Below are 17,344 nucleotides of genomic sequence, written 5' to 3' on the forward strand. Positions count from 1 at the left end.
CTAAATAGTTTCACTTACGCGGAATATTTGGTGATCCTGCATTTTGCTGAATTATAAAGATTGGACTGTACTTCAGTAGCCAAGATTGAACTGTACTAACATTCCATAGAAGAATAATTATACTTTCGTGTTATGATTTTGCATTTAGTAATTGTTATGAATATTTTCTTGTTTATATGTATTATTTGAATGTTTTCATAATGTCCTAATTTATGATTATTTTTTTAATGTAATGAAATTAAATATTTGAAATTTTATTTATTAATGTACTTACTTTTGTAAAGGGTACTTAATTATTTTTATAAATTTGATCACATAGCTATCTCATTTACCATGTTATGATAATAATATATACTATGTAAAGGTCAGTTCCCCCAGATTGTGATTTTAAAAATATCTGGCTAAATTTTTGTCATTCAGTACTCTTTTAAAATAAAACTAATATTTTTTCTGTTAATTTGTTTTATAATTTTATATTTTGGCTTGAGATGACTAGAAAAATGCCTCCCTAAAACTTTTAGACATTCAAATTTTCGAAAGAATGATATAATGTACTTTTTATAAATCACTAGTTATGTGTTAGATTAATTTATGATAGTGATATACATTGAGTTACCGCACTTTCAGATGCCATTAATAATGTCTCTTTTTTCCTTAGAAAAAATTTCTTTTTTCTATCTCTAGGTAAATTTCTGATCCCCATTGGTTTCTGAAAGTTAAGTTCTCTTTTTCAAACAATTAAAAAAAAAAATTATAAACAGATAAAAGTTGTGTGTGGCATTAATTAAATTATTACAATGATTTTGTGTGGCATCATATTACACTTTAAGTTATATATTTTTACAAATTGTTTTTTATTTTTAGAAATTGAGATAACTTTTAACAGACCTTTTCCCATTTAATGTCATCTTAAAATTGTATCATTTTAATATTTGTTGTTGAATTTTCAAAATATTTTAGTCAAAATTAAAAAGTTTATGGCTTGCTCATATTGATTTACTTAGTACACTATTTACAAATTTAATGTTTTTATATTAAATGTTTGGACAAGGTCTCTCAGGTTTTTTTATGAAATAATTTTAAAACTTTGTTACAAAACCAAAATGACATTCCTGTAAATTTTGCTACCTTGGATATTGTACATTTTAATGTGCTCTGTGTTCTCAATGTTTTACCTAAAAGACCTAACTGACCCTGTCACATCATTAATTAAAAATACAAAATAATATATTGACTTGTATTGAAATTAGCTGCTGTATATCTTTAACCATAATTCAAAAATAGTGTTCTGAGAAATTTTCAGATTTTCCACTTTGGTATTTCAGTGACAATCATGTTTACTAGTCATTAAAATTATTATACCATAGTAATCACTACCAGCAATATATATAATGGAAGCATATTGTCTTATCTGTTCTGCCTTGGTCAGTTAGCACCATAATTTTATTTAAAGCAAAAATTAGATTTTGTAATCATGTCCCCTAATAAATTACATAAAGAGCTGTACTTTTCCTAAATTGATCGAAATATATTAATATTTATTCATCATATTTGCCAATAATTTATTAATCTGCCAAATCATTTATTTATGAAAATAGATCATAAGTTAGCTCAATGTTCCATATGATCATTCTCAAACTAAGCATTTGGATATGTGGCACATTTATAAATTTATTTCTAATGTAGTTACTTCTTCACCTAATTTAAATTATTTTTATTCTTCATTTTAATGTTTTTATAATTATATTAATCGTAATTATGTTTTTTATTATGTATTATTCCAAGCATGTTAAAACATAGACCAAATGATATCAATTGATTATGAAAATAAGAGTTAAGACAAACAAGGTAAATTTATTTACCTCATCATATTTTGTTTGTGAAACTTATTAATTTTAAAAATGTTTATGTAAATACATATACATTATAGCTTTGTTGATGTATTAATTATTCTAATTATTTCTTGTGATGTGGTTGCATTTATACAAATTTTTATACATGTTATATGTAATATTGTGATATAATTGTATCTAATATATTTATTGCAGAATTGAATTCTGTTTAGCATTTTAAATATTTTTAACTTTAATAAAAATTAAATTAATAAAAACTATTATTTTTTCTCCTGACTTTGTCTTTTTTCTAGAAAGGTTATTACTAAATAAGTGATATCTATAAAATATTTACTGACAATCCACTGTACTTGATAACTTAAACTCAACAACGGGTAAGGCCTGAATGAAATTTCATTTATTTTGATATGTTGCTGTTAACCAGCAACAAATGATGACTACAAGATGTTTCATTTTTGCTGTCAAGAGTTATATTTAACGAGTACCTTAGAGTTAATAAATATCTTTACTTTCATATCAGGCTGATATCATTATAATAGTATAGATCCTATTTAGCCAAGCTTTGGTTGGCTGTGGGCCACCATTATATATTCTATAGTTTTAGCTGATAGCACAGTCTCCGTTAATGGACCCTAAAATTTAATTAAAAGGAATTTTAAGATTTTTCCAAGCTAGGGAAAAGTAGATTTAATTTCTTGGGTTAATTTCTGTCTATAATTGAAGTTTATTGTTTACAAAATCAATGCTATGGATAATGCATAAAATTGTTCTCTAAAAAATTCTCAGCTTAAACAGCAATTATTAGTCCTTAAGTTCCTCACAACCATTTTGTTAAACACCATGATATTATATTAAGTAATAATTTAATACACAGTTGCAATAGGTCAACCCATGTTGGTCTTTTTCAGGCCTATGAACAATATAATAGAGGCCTTTATAAATTTATAGATTAATTACAATTACAATCTCTAAATAAGAAAAAAAGGGAAGGGGATGTAATTAATAAATAAAATTTACTAAACATATATATAAATACTGTGAAATTGGCAAGAATAAACAGAAAGTAAAATATTTTTGTATTCTATGGTTTTTTTTGTTCATATGATTTATTACCAAATGCATACCATTCACATTGAAAATTTTCATGAGGTACAGAACAAAACAGGCCAACTAAGTACAATATAATACTATAATAATAAAGTACAAACTAATACTATTAGTCTTATAGGTTTGTCTTAATTCAATTACACTGACTTGTACAATAGTAACTTGTACTTTAGTATTTTTTACTTTCTGAAATATCACTAATAGTCACCCCTATCATGAAAAAAATAAATATTAGTATTGTTACCACACTAGTTTCTACACTTGTACTATGAACTAATACTAACTTTCATTATGGAGGCAAGGATCCCTGTTAAAACTAAAATGATGTTGATTGTGATGATTATTGGTAACATTAGCAAACCCTGTGTAGTATCATTCATTGCATAGTACGTTAATGTTATAAAACCTTATTGTCTGACTACAAGAAAAGGGGGAAAACGAATAAATACTAATAATGGAACTTGGCACTATGTTCACATCGTTCTATAATAAGGGTGAATCCAACAATTTGGAGGATAATATATTTTTTTCTTTACCGGTTCTGGAAAATATTTTTTATATATAAAACGTATATTTTTAATCATTTGAGAGCCTGGTACACTACTAATTGTTTTAAATATTTAAATTAATTACAGTGAAATCTCTCTTAAGGAACACCCCAGTATGTTGGAAATCCTTCAGAATATAAAATATTATTAAGGCTGTTTCGAACAAGGCACTAATTTAATGCATTTGAACTCAATGCCAGACACGAACACCAGTTTTGTTCATCAGCAATTTTCACTCTTCTATAACGGTCATAAGTTATAAAATTTAACTAAATTTTGTGGATCGTTTATTTTGGGAAAAAGTTACATATTGGTTTGTGCTTTAAAAAAAATTGTATTAAATAAAACTATTTCTTGTGTATTTTATATTTGTATGTACTAATTAATTCTTATCTCAAATTAGTAAGAACATTTATGTTATATTGAATTAAAATGAACCAAGAATGTAGCTTTGTTGTTTGGTTCTGAATTCCCCCCTTCATTTTATCAGCTTTGTCCACCTACTTTATTTGGGGGCATTGGCAGCACAAAGGGACATTAAATCATAATATAGTAGCCTTTAATGTACAAAAAATTAAACCTCACCCTAACAATTTGATTGTACATAAGAAGATAAATATAATAGAATAAATTAAATCTCTCTGTGGGCTGTCCATGGCTTTTCTTTGAGATAGTCACAGGTTGCCCCCGTATGATCCTTATACCATTTTTTCCCCCTCTTTATATAATGAATCCAAAACAAGTTTTAATTTACTGATATAATTAATATAATATTAAATGTTGTGTAGTAATCTGGAATGTTTTTCAAATATAAATTGCATCCTTTGTAAGTTTCATTTATAAATAAAGTTCTCATGCAATTAAAAATAATAAATCATTTGATCTTAATTAGTTTGATTTAAATTGTAATTTTTATTGAAAGTTAAGAATTAATGATGAAAATAAAAACCATATCATCACATAGGCTGTGATGTCATAATTGTATAAAAATACTATTATTTAATTATTTTTAAATATTAGTTTTTTTCGAATTTGCAAGGTGATCCAGCTTAAGTGATGTATAAATGATTCTATTATTTCATTTTTGTGTCCTTTTTTTATACTCTTTTTTTTCTTAATAAAAATTTTCATGTATTGAACAAAATTCTATAACCCATGGATTTCCCCAATATAGAAATCACTATGGAGTATCAATGACTAATTCAGTAAGAAGTTTAAAATCCAAAAATGTAATTGAATTCTCTCGTTTTACAGATCACTGATTTATGTTTACAATCATTTCTATTTCTATCTAGAGTTATTACATTTATTTTATTTTTTTTTTTGTACTTTTCATATTCCTTATAAAAATATTTAGTATGAGATGAAATATTTACTAATACTAAATAACACACTGTCATGTTTCATTTAAAACGTCTTCCTACTTTTGAATATCATCTTGATAATACTTTGCTATTTAATTATAAAAGGAATAAATACATTTAGCAGTTCAAAATATTGATTCTTAACATATCATGAATAATTAATACAGTTCTTACTTGAAAAAATTGATGGAGATAATATTAATAAATCTAAAAATAATAATATATTGCTCCAGCAATTAATGTATAAATGAATGGAGGATTGGAATACAATTTATATGTTAAGGTAATATCCTTAGAATTATGATTATATTGATAAAACTACTTCATTTTAGAATTTCTGATACCCACAGGTGATGAAAAAAAATAAGATTTCTGTATTGAAAATTTGTATTAAAGTGGAAATAAATATTTTGTATAGTTTTATCATTCTTTGATTTTTAATCGATTAATTTATGTTGGATTGGTAATAATCAAAAATAAAATTATATCTTTCAGTATAATCTTTTTATGGTCTTAGATGTTAACACAATCATTAGAGGTATCTGAGCTTAAAACAATAAAACTATAACAACTTTAAAAAGAATTTTGAAATATTAGCATAAATATAAATTTATGTAAAATGTTACTTTGCTTATGTCAGGTAGATAAATCAGATTTTGTTGTTATTATGCGATAATGAATTCTTAAATATTCATAGAAAATGTGAACATTTAAAACTTGTATATTATAGTAAGGTTGGCCTATTCTTGAAAGGATTTTTTCTTAATCCTGTATTTCAATCTACATGTTAAAATAATAACAATTAGTTTCTAAAAACTGGAGGTGGGATAAAAAATCCAAAAAAATATTTTATTATGATTACTTGAAACTTTGACATGGAAAAATAAGTTATTTTTGGTGTGATTAGTTAATGGATTATCTATACCAGTATTTCTCCATAGAATTGATCATAAGTTGATATTCAACCGGAAAATAATGATAATAACACTTAAAATGAGAATCAGTTAAGCTGAGGATTTTGTTTATTTGTTGACCGCAATCCCCTCCCCACCACCATCTCCACATATTAAACTACAGTCAACTATCAACACCTCATTTTGTTTTTCAAGTATAAGAAACGAGGAGCACAAAATATTCATAGTAAAAAAGATTAAAAAAATTTACACAATAGAAACCATTTTTCTTTCTTGATCTCAAGTTATCTGGACCTAGAAGCTGGATCATTGTAATGTAGTGGAATTTCATTTCCTAATCTTTTTCATGATGTAAAATTTTGCATAAATATGTATTAGAAAAAATTCTTAATAAAAGGAAATATGCATGCAGCAAATTATCTTGGTAGAAGTCAAAATCCAAGTTGTATAGATGCATAGCTTCACAGATGACTTTTTGTTTGTACTGAATCTGGTTAGACCATTTTGTAAATCAAAATCCCTACAGTAAACACTAAAATATTTCTCTTCCATGGTATTTGATTTATGTAGTTAAATCATGATTCAATACTTTGAAGTTATACACATATCAATAAAGCTAATTTACAATAATTACTTCCATTAATGGTAGTTACTTAATGAAGGGATTTCTGACAGAGTATAACTGACAACCAATAATGTATTTATCGTATTGGGACAAGAGTCCTGATGCATCAATGGAACATTGATGTAACAAGGCGGCGAGTCGAAAAGAGGTAGGAAACTATTTAAAAATTTAACTTTTTAGAGAATAGTTGAATAGAGTCAGAAGAAATGTTTTAAGACGTTATTGTAATAACTCCAAGAACAGGGGAGCCAGCAAGGAATTATCTCTAATAACAGGGAGGAGGTAGCTTCATTGTTACCAAAGGCAATTCTTGGAACTGTTCTTCCCCACCTTGCTACACACACTGAGCCACTCTGTTGATTGACATAATGGCCTCTTGGTCTTTTTTTAACTTGTGGCAGGGTTTTCTAGGAAAAATAATATAGTGAAAACATCATATAAACTAAACCCCTCCGATATTAAATGTAATAATCCCTTATTAGCCATGAACTAACGGATAAATGTTAACAGTTGGTCGGTTCGGAAAAGTTCAAGTAGTAATACCCACCCTTAGAAAACAAGTTTTCTTGAGAAACGTATTTTAAGAAACGGTCAGCTGTCTCTACTGGATTCTAAGTAACTAAATGCCAATATTAAAAATATGACCAAGTTTTGCGATATATCAATACTTCGATTGACAGTACACTGACGTAAAGAAAACATGTGAAACAAAATCAAAATCCTAACCTTTATTTGATGGTATTAATAAACTATAAATATATTGAAAAAATATTATTTATAAGCACATAACACTAAAAGAACGGATTTATTATTTCCATATGTTCCATATGTAACGTTGGATACAAAATGCGATTGTATGTAAGAGCGATAGGTAATGTATTAAAGGTGATTGATGTCAAGATTTAAAATATCTTTAAGAATAGAAAATAATTAAAAGAGGAATTGAAGAAAGAATCTTCAAACAAGTCAACGAAATTGAAGAAGCCCTTTTGCAACGGTCTAAAAGAATGTTAACATTTTCTAAGCGATGCGATTGCGCCAGCAAAAGCAAGGATCTATGGAAAGATGATTAGGGGTATACATCATTTCACTTCACAATAATATGAAAAACCCAAATAGTAGACAATTTGATAACCTAATTATAACTGCGAATATTGTGGTAAAACATTTATTGCACTCACCATTGCTTATAAACACTATTTAGAGATGTCAGATTCCCATAAGGTTTCTTCTAGGGGTGATTACTCCTCAGACCTAGGATAATTATGCTAATCCTTTAAAAGTTTAAGATTTTTAGTTGTTACAACAATGTAAATTTGAAATGATCTTTAAAAAACACAATTTCGTATGTTTAACCTAGTGAATCCTGGTGTCCGGGCAAGGGATTCCACCGTGCTCGGAGCAGATTCATCTTATTGGAGAGGGAGCAAACCCTAGGGGTCTGAGGAGTATTCTCTGATTATTAATTATCTTTTCCTTAAATATTTTTGGCATATTGACCTCTTTGTAAGTCGATGATATGTAATTTTGGACATAATAACCTGCTAATAATGCTTTACCCACCATTTTTTAGTTTGGAGTAGATTCTTGAATTTCAAACTTTTCGAAATTATTGGGAATAACAATCTCCCTTCACCCTACCATCCTCGTGGTTACTTAGGTAAGCAGAAATTTATGGAAAGTCTTAGTTTAAACATTTTCTCCGACCATATTTATGATTAACCATTTAGAATTAGCCCAAACAAGAATTTCAAGGTTTGCTAAGAGACGTTTTAAGTACCGAGCTAAACAATCACTCCACGATTACTCCTTTTCAAGATGTTGCAATAGATTTATAAAATTCCGTTTTTATAAATGGTGAAGTAATACAAAATGTTCTCCAGTATTTTATTTAGTTAAAAAAGAGGAAAACTATTTTGTGAAGTTGCTGTATCTGAAAAAAAATGCTTGCAAAAATTAGGTAAGTAATAATTATTACAATACTTTGGTGTTTAATTGAGGAAAATTTATGAATTTATTGAAATTCATTATCCCTTTTTCTCTCTCCAGTAACTTGTTGGAATACATAAGTTATAATACCGAAGGTGAAATTCTATCCAAGTGCAATTTATTTAATAGTAAGGAGCACTGTAACTTTCGATTTGGTTTTAAGGTAATTTTAATTTTAATTAGATAAATAGGTACATTAATAAATAAAGTCAACTAATGCATGGCTATAAATTCAGTCAGATATAGAAAGCTGAATGAAGTATAATTTCCTTTGCCATAAAACTGTTCTCTATGCTCCAATCTTTACTAACCCTCTTTCTTTTTATATTGCAACAATTATTGATATTATTATTAATTGAAAAGAATAATCAATCCTCTTTCAAAATGAACCTACCTTCGTAGGGTACCTCCGCTCGTTCTCGAAATACTTTGCTTCAAACCTACAATATTGCCTTCAGTGATGGGCTTTGTTTATTCAACACTTGTATAAAGGGAGCTTCGATAGCTGTAACTAATTCCGAACACCCATGAGTTAGAGGATCAGACATCCGTTGGGGTGGGGAAATGTAAGCCGAACCACAACTATAACGTTTCACGGACAACTGTTTGTTTTATTTGCTCTATATACTAACAACTTTTGTTGAGCCTTATATATCGTTGTTGTTGTTTTATCTCTCTAGCCCTGTTTATCGCTCTGCTACAATCCTGTATATCCAGTCATCCCGATGAAGGCGAAGCTTGTAAGCATTCCGATATCCGGTAAGATCGTTTGTTACTATGCGAGAATCTCTGTCACGATTCATCTGATATTAGATGTTAAATCCTAAGTGGTGAGAATGGTTAGGTTTAGTTTATAAAATTACATTAGGCAGTGGAATAGTCATTTTATTTTATTCCCTAATGAGCTATGCATTTAATATATTTTTTGTTGGCTGTTGGACTTATTTAATGGGTGCAGTTAGTATATCCCTTCATAAACCTTTGGTTTCATAATTAATTAGTCAGGTATTTAGTACCGACACGGCATATGTAGGCAAGGTGAGGCTCTAGTTTATACATCGGTTCTATAATAATTTACGAGGAATTCTCTCAGGAACTATACAAACCAAAGTCAAAACATTTGAAAGAAATGTATTCCACAATAGTGGTTCAGAATCATGCAGGAGTGCTAGCGGATCCAGCCGAGTGGCATCACACCTGAAAAGTGAGAAAAATATTTTTTCTATTACGTACAAACTCAAAAGTCGTTTTCATTATTGAAAAATTAATTGTATTACAAAGTTTAAGGTATTTAAAATGTATTTTTATAGATAGGCTTTTTTGATTAAGAGTATAAAAATCAACTCAACTGGTAATTTCTGGATTCACAAATGTGCAGGAGATTCGGAATCCAGATAGATAATATAGGGACGGATTGATATAGGCGGAGCAGGTGGCAAAATTTGTTCTAGTTGTTTAAAGTAAAATAATAATAACATGACTATTAAAAAAGTAGTAATATACATGTGGTGTGAGGCTAACGAATCACACTTCAGACATACTTAGAGGTGTATATATTATTATTTTATTTTTGCGATTTTATCATGCATTTGAGTGGAAAGGGCGGTAGAAAATTAAAAGGATATTCAAGTGACTCACTTATCTCACCTGCTTCCATAGCAAACACCTATAAATTGTCGGGAGTGATAAGTTAAAATAACTCGATGATAATAACCAGTACGTGGGCTAGAAGCTTTTAGATCTGCCCTGGGAACGCTGAGTGCATTATGGCTAAACATGGTACCTGACCACTATTTACAGCGTTGACGATTTGTCGTGGCTCTCTGCGTTACAATAAATAATATCTTCCTCTGGTAAGTACTTCAGGTACCTGGGGCGTACTGAGGGATTTATGTAGAAAATGTTAGCTGTTGCTGAGGCACCAACGAGGTATAAATAAGGGAAGGGATGCAAAAAGAGGATGCTAAGAGATTCTACTTCCAGTCTTTTACAAACAGAAAAAAAATAGTAAATATGCTAAATACCTCTTTGTCCGCCGCGAGTCATTAGGCTGAACTGATACTTATGTCATAAGTTCTAATCTTAAGTGCTCTTTCTTATTTTTTTTTTTAATCTCTTTCTCATTTACTTATAAATCCGCTCAGTACTCTAGGAATTCAAAAATGAAGTGCATCGATTAAGAATAGCATTATAAAGATAAAGAAAAACAAAACGAAAAGTATTTGTTGAAAAATATTGATTTAAAAAAAATCATAATAACCATATGCATATACTACACCATATCTAATTTTGGAATTAGTTCATAAAACAAGCTCCAACGGCGGGAATTCATTCAAATTCAAAACTCACTTATTCATAATATTGCAGGTTGATATTTACCTGACCTCTTCTAAAAAGGATCATTTAATACTTTTTTTATATGTATATATAAAATTTTATTACTGTTAAGTAATCAATTCTAGTTTTTTTTAAAAAAGTGTTTCTTGAAACGGAATGTCCATTGCATGAAGAATTTGAATGTTTTTTTTGTACATAAAAAGTTTATTTTATAATAAAGTAAATGATAAAAAAAAAAGAAAGCATTTAGCATATAAAATAAAGGAATAAATGATTATAAATTACAGATAAAAAATAATTGTTATATCATATAATAGTATTTACTATAAATGAAGGTCTTAAAATTAGTATTAATATTTAATACTTCATAGGACATTGGAGAAGAAAATATTTCAGCAGTAGTTTATTATAATTATTATTTAAATTAAATTCATTCATTTGGTTACCATAAATCTTTATATACATTGAAGTTTGTCGCAAGCTGTTAATTATTAATCCGAAATTATTGAACAAAACAAGGAAAGAAACCAAGAGATTTAAAAATCTTTATAAAACAAAGCAAGTTATAAAAGAATGATTTAATTTTGTTCATATTTATATTCAATAAAGAAGAAGATTGTTGCAGACATCAAGCAATCAAGCTGGCAACGCCATCTCTATAATCTAATTTGAGCGCTAACTGAAAAGCCTTTTTTTCTCACTTATAACACTAACATATTTTGTCAAGCTTTATTCAGTACAGTGTCGAGAACTCTTGTCATTATTTCAAAATTCATGAAATCTGAACAATTTGTTTTGTATTTCTTTATTTAATATTAAATAAGCTATCAATAAACTGTGAATTGAAGAATGAAGAAACAGTATTGCTGTAAATGATGTTATAAAAGTAAGATATTTCACTTATTCGTTTTTTCTTGCATGTCTATTATTATCCATTTTAGTTTTACATTAATAAAAGTATTTGTGGTGTTACATTCTAAAACCAATTAACAAAGTTTTGATTGATTTTATACTACCATTTTTTGTACTAGTTATCACGAGAAATATTATTTCTTCCGAGAATAATTATACTACCTATTATTATTTAACTGTTTTATAAAAAATATTTTTACCATTGTGGTAATGGCTTTTTTTTAAACAATCCCTTGATTTAATTTCAATCATTTTGCTCATTTGCCCTTAATAGTATATTGAAAAGTTAATTACATTCTAGCTCAGTTTTATTTATTTAAAGAAGTATATTAACATGAAATAGAATTACATTTTATTTACGTATAAATATGTTATAACTATGATCAAAAATGTAGATTCATTAAGATTTATCAAAATATAGATTAACTAACTGTTTTTGGGTATTAATGAGTATTTCATTTACACAATATTATTAGACAATTAAAATAGTATATGCTGAATGTAAGAATTTATTTTATATATTTTTATCTGGGTTCAGTGAGCTATTTATGAATATTTAACACCTCCCATAATTGGCGCATGCGCTTCATTTAAATAGAGTTGAGCATTTTAAATATCTTCAAAATTATCTAAAAAGTTAAATGTTAAATAACATAAAACTTAAAGTTATATGAATGTACGTGTATGTTTAAAACTATTGTAATTTTTCATTAATTTTGTTTAGATTTTTATTTATTTTTAAATATGTAATGGCAATCGATAGAAATAGTGATGTTTGCCTATGCATGCTGACTGACCACTCGGGAACATTCCTAATATCATTTATCTATACTAGAATGTATAAGCTGATTTCATAGTAATAGTTAATGTTAACATATATATTTATTTACTTATTTATTTTTTAATATAGATATGCCACTTTAGATAGTATTTAAAGTGACATTAATTGAAGTGTTATATATGTAAATAAATCAAATTGGTTTTTTCGAAACCTCCTCCTTTATTTATTTATCCGTATAATACATACATACATATTACAAGGATGATATATGTATACAAGTTGAAATATTACCTCGTGGCATTATTATAAGGTAAAATGTAAATTGGTTATAAGGTAAATACAATTTTTTTTTCTGACCTTTGTTAAAAATATATACATATAACAATATTAATATATACGTGAGTATATAAGCATGAAACTGGTGCCCTTCCTTTGCCATATGACATTATAAAGGGGTTGGGCTGGGTCCGCTGAAATAGGTTACAAAATTGGCCGAGGAGCCGCTGGCCAGGGGGTAAAAAGAACGGGGAGGGCCACTCCACTGGGGAATAAGATGGGTTAAGATGGCTGCAGAGCCCGAAGCCCTTCCCTCGTTGGGGACGTCAACCAAGGGGACAGTGCTTTGCCACCTCCCTGGTCTTGGTGGAGGAGCGACCTCTCTGAACAGCGGGTTAGCACATGGCTTCAGCCCATCAAAGAATTTGATGTGCCTACGGCCTATGAACTCCGGCACAGAGGGGAGCTGGAGCTCATCATGGATAGCACTGTTCCTAGCTCTTTGGAGTGAAGTTCCTCGGACCATTCGCCGAAGGAGGGAATTCTGGAAACTCTGCAGCTTTTTCAGCATGGTCTTGAAGAGATGTCGCAGGAGTGGGGCAGATAGAGCAGAGGGGGGCGGATGATTGCTTTATAAATCTTCAACTTGAGCTGAAGTGAGATCTGCTGTGATCTGAGCAGGTGGTAGAGCATGTAGGATTCCGACCGGGCCAGTTTGAGTCTCCCCCCGACGTGACTGGAGAAGGTAAGATCCCTGTCAAGTGTCACGCCGAGGTAGAGGATGATGTTCGAGATCCTTCGGCTTTCGCCGTCCACTATGAACCACTGAGGGAGTTTGCCTTTCTTACCCTTCTGAAACGACATGACTAAGGCATCTGTCTTCCCAGGGTTCACCCTGATGCTGTCCCTCTTCAGTGCAGTTACGATGGTAGCAGAAGCATTTTCAGCATGTAGGAGGGCTACCTTCGGACTTATGCTGGAGGGGTTGATCCCGATGTCGTCTGCATAGGCTGCTACTACTGCCTCTGGGTGCTTGAGGGCGACAACTGGTGCCGTAAAAACGACGAACAGTAGAGGTCCCAGCACAGAGCCTTGAGGGACTCCGCAGGTGGTGGGGGCTGGAGGTGAGAAGTTCTCGCCAACTCGTACGGCGAAAGATCTTCCACTAAGATAGCTTCCGATCAGTGGGCCTAGAGCTGCAGAGAACTTGAACTCCTCCAGTCGTCGGAGTAGTAGAGGGTGGGACACACTCTCGAAGGCCTGGATTCAGTCCAGAGAGATAAAGCCCGTCGCACTAATAAGTAATAAGGTGGTGATGTAGGAGTCGTTCGAAGACCTTGCTCATGTGCGAGAGGAGGCTGATCGGGCGGTACTACGGTACTACTATCGCATGTTTCCAGGTAGTTAGGAAGTAAGAGATCCGTATGCACGAGTTGAAAATGTTCAGCAGGAAGGCTTTACCTTTTCTGGGAAGCATCTTCAAGAGTACACTTGGGATCCCATCCTGCCCCGACGTCTTGTAACCCTTAGTGTAACGTAGTGCCGACTCCAGCTGACATCCTTCGCTGCACAGCTTGTGGCCAGGAGTGCAGCCTGCTTCCCGGACATCAACAGGTCGTTCCCAGCTGTAAGTAGTACAGTCCTTCTCTTTGTGCCAAAGTTCCTGACCAGCTTCCAAAACTGTCGATGTTCATCAGGAGTCCTCCGGAGCTAGTCATGCTAGAGCGCGGTCTTCCAGTCACGAATGTGTGTAGCTATCTGCCGAGTCATCGCATTGATGGTTTTAAGCTACAATCACGTGTGTGCTGAAAGACATTGCGCAGGTTATTTCGCTGGCCAATCAGAATGAGGATATGGCGTTGGATATATGGACATATGGATATATCCTGATGGCGTTGGGGAGGGGGCAGAACTTTGGTATGTTTCTATTGGCTGCCTCCTGGATAGTAATGGTGATCACTGCTGAGTCCACCTCTTCCGGTGTACGATATTGTACAATTTTTGGTAGTGTTTCGGCTACTTCCGACCTGTAACCTTTCCAGTCGGCCTTGTGGAGTAGGAATTTGCTTGCCGGTGATGGTGTGGCAGGCGTACCCTCTAAAGTATAAAGTACAGGCCTATGGTGCGATGGTCCGTAGGGTAATGCTTGACAATCCGTGACCGTGTGCATATATCTGGTCAGGACCAGGTCGAGGTATATTCATCACTATTTAACTAATTAACTAGGACTAACCTGAATGTCTTCAGGTCTGATGGTCTATTGGTCTCCTTTTGCTGTCTCCACACTTCTTAAATCACCCCAGTGTTAATGGAAGCTTGATAATAACAGGAGAGTTGACTTAACCGTGTTAACAACACCTGTGGTAGGCTACTCTATTTATTTAATCTATCAATCTATACACTTGGTTGTATATATTAATACTTATTTGTTTTCTCATGGTAATAAAATATTTCGGGAATGTGAGGGCTATTATCGTTTAATGAAGTTGCTAAATTATATGGTAATCCGGTGTCCATCAAATACCTACATCTGTCAGTATGTGTTAAACATTTAACGGTACATTTATAAAAGGTAGGCAGACTAACCTGTTGAAGGTAGGTTCTGTTATGAATGAAGTTAGTAAGTAGAAATAAAGACAATTATTTATGTGAAAAAGTTTTAGGTTTAAAATATAAAAAGTTTTATATGTAATGAGCAATTAACCTGCAGAATTTAATTTTAAAGAATGCATCAATATTTAAGATTGTCTCCTTGAAAATGGTAGGCCCAAACATTGGAGAGGTTTTAAAAATAAATCTTGCGAGTATATTTGGATCAAATTTGTGTGTGTTAATAATAATTTAATGGTACGTTACAGTCTACATGTTGGTCTAGATGTTGCTGACAGTAAGTAACTCGAATTCAAAATTTTTCACGATCGCAATACTTCCCCTTACAATATTCTCTTTATATTGGTAAAAATATAAATTGGGGGCGGCTGCTAAACTGTGAATTGTATTGCTTATACACAGCATACTTATCAACTGAATGGGACTGTTGAATTGAATCGCTGTAGAAAACAAAATGTTTTCTACTGCTAAATTTTAAGTGTACTATATACTTATTTTATGTTTTAAAAAAATTATATATTTATTATGTATGCATACCAAATCATTTTGTTAGGGTGGTGTTGTATTTGTCTTTTGCTTTTTCACTTCAACATCGATGGTTTGAAACAGCTTGTGACACTTTTTGTTATTTAATTTGTCATTACAGTTTGCAAAGTCTCAGGTAATATAAAAGTGATTGCAACAAGGTATCTTGATTTCACCTAAATTTTATCTGTTTTCCCATTTTGAAAATATAGGCGTGCCAAGAAAAATACGTTTGTCCATGCGAAAGCGAAAGTAGTGAATGAAATTTACTAAAATTTATACTAGATTATATCAACATTTATACCCAACTTTTCTCCAAATGCCAAATCGGAAGAGCCGGTTTTGAAACATTGGTGTGATGATGAAAATAAGTGTGCTCGAGAGTAAGCGATAACGGGAAACACAATTTTCTAAAATTTTTGCTGGAACTATGCCAACAATTGCTATGCCAATACTTGTCCCATAAAGATCATCCAAATTTAGGCAGATTTGGACCTTACGTGTGTCGAGGAAAATACATTTTCGTAGGAAGATTGGGTTGCGGTCAAAAAAGGTACAAAAATAGTGGGAAGAAACTTCAATAATAGGTATTTTATTTTAATTACCTATTCATTTTTTGTAATATTTTTAATAGATTCGTTATTTATGTATTTTTTTTTCGAATTTCGAAAACAGAATATTTTCTCGAGATCCTTGTAAGATTCGATTTTACTACTGCTGGTTGAAATAATTCCTTAAATGTTTTAATTTTATTAAGGGTCGAGGGAGGGTTAAACTAACAGTTTACGTTTTTATGAAACATAAAAAGGAGTAACTCTGATTGCTCTATTAAAGCTACTCTTTAATTGCTTCCCATGATAATTATGCTGTTCATAGGTTAAGAGGCTATGAATTCTACTTACCTTTTAAAATCAATTGCTATTTTTCAATGAAGGTCTGTCATTTTAATTAATGCTATCAACACACAGTGTGTTGAAAAATTCTATATTTATTTTATTTTTTGTTATTTTTTCTCTGTGCATCTGGTACGAATGAACACTCTGAAATCTAACAATCATTGGCCTTAATTGTGAAAGATTTTATTATTATTATTCAACAAAACAGTATTTATTTATTTTTTTTATATTTAATTATCAACCTTCTAGCTATGTTCAAAACTACTTACGGAACTGGTATAGTATGAACACAATAAATAATGTGCTTAGTTTCATCTACAAAGGCAGTAAGTAGTATTACAGCGTTATCTTTATCTCGAGAGACTTAGAATTTTTTATCATAAAAAGAGGCTTTTAGTTACCCAGCTTTCAAAATCGGCAGGTTTAAAATGGAAGTTATCTTATTTATAGAAGGTTCAGTCAACTAAATGTTACGGTTGTCATGTTTAAATAAATCACTGCCAATATAATCTGCGTAGTTAAAGGGGCATTGTTTTGAGAATGTTACGGTTTGGTTTTGAACACGTTACGATTGTTCAATATGAAGTGGTTAAAATATGAAGAAGAT

This window comes from Halyomorpha halys, unplaced genomic scaffold, assembly GCF_000696795.3.
Source record: "Halyomorpha halys isolate HHAL.00 unplaced genomic scaffold, Hhal_1.1 Scaffold585.1, whole genome shotgun sequence".
Lineage (NCBI taxonomy): Eukaryota > Metazoa > Arthropoda > Insecta > Hemiptera > Pentatomidae > Halyomorpha > Halyomorpha halys.